Below are 880 nucleotides of genomic sequence, written 5' to 3' on the forward strand. Positions count from 1 at the left end.
GAATAATATTAAACTTGTAAACCCTAAACCCTTTACATGAACCAAAATAAATAAAAAACATTTACTTATTCTCCTTTGCTTTGCTGCTGCTGCTGCTCCTCAGCTATATATCTAGCGAGCTGCTGCATCTTCCTCACCCCAATTGTCTTTCTCTCTTTCATGGCGTGTTCTTATCTCTATTCTAGGGCCCGGTGGGCCCCATCGGGCCCCTGGGGGCCCCCCTGGCGAGATCGATGGGGGCCCCCCGAGGCCCCATCACCGACGAGGGCCCCCTGGGCTCGGGGGCCCCTCAGGGGCCCCCTAGCTAACCGCCTGATGATACTCGCTGACCTCACCTTGGCTATGACACTAGACCTGCTGGACCTCGCTGCTGCGTTTTCTTTGGCACTGAGTGAGGGGTGTATATACACCTCAGTATTCTCTAAACCCTAAACCCTAAATTATTAAGTACCTCAGTATTCTCTAAACCCTAAACCCTAGATTATTAAGTGATGGTTATATACTGAGGTGTCTATACACCTCAGTATTCTCTAAACCCTAAACCCTAAATTATTAAGTACCTCAGTATTCTGTAAACCCTAAACCCTAAATTATTTAGTGAGAGCTGTCTATACACCTCAGTATTCTGTAAACCCTAAACCCTAAAAAACTAAAAACCCTCAAACCACCTCAAAACCCTGAAAAAACACAAAACCCCTTTAAATAAATATAAAGAATATTTATAAATATTCATAGACTCTACACAGAAAAAAAAAACCTTTACACATATACAACAACCACCTAGACCCTCAGCTCCTCCATAGAAAATGTTGTGATACGTTTGCTTTACTATGCAGCGCTGCAGCACGACCTGCAGGGGCCCTACAAGACAAACCAGGGG

The sequence above is a fragment of the Eimeria mitis genome, genomic scaffold (genome assembly GCF_000499745.2).
Source record: "Eimeria mitis Houghton genomic scaffold, Emh_scaff1898, whole genome shotgun sequence".
Taxonomy (NCBI): Eukaryota; Apicomplexa; class Conoidasida; order Eucoccidiorida; family Eimeriidae; genus Eimeria; species Eimeria mitis.